Here is a 355-nt window from a genome sequence, read left to right on the forward strand (position 1 = left end):
GGGAGAACCCTCCCCCCCCTGCCAAAAGGCAGCCTGTAATCAGTTCCTCCCATTAGAACAAGCATTACTAACACCCTCCTCTCCATGCTTGTTCATTAAAAGTTTCCTTGTGTCATTTGTTTTTCAAGACTCCTTCAAAGCCAAGAGAGAGAAAGCCATCAGCTTCCTCATGCTGGTCCCGAATGCAAGACATCAACATGAAAGGGCCCAAGATTACTATCGCTACCCTCTCTCCCTTACAGAAAGCTAGAGGTTTGCTGTGCCTGGGGAAGCCAAGGGATTGCACTTCTGGCATTGCATGGACAATGCACAAGGGAGGCTGCATGAGACCAGGATAAATGTTGTGCACATATAT

This window comes from Antrostomus carolinensis, unplaced genomic scaffold (assembly GCF_000700745.2).
Source record: "Antrostomus carolinensis isolate BGI_N321 unplaced genomic scaffold, ASM70074v2 scaffold3518, whole genome shotgun sequence".
Lineage (NCBI taxonomy): Eukaryota > Metazoa > Chordata > Aves > Caprimulgiformes > Caprimulgidae > Antrostomus > Antrostomus carolinensis.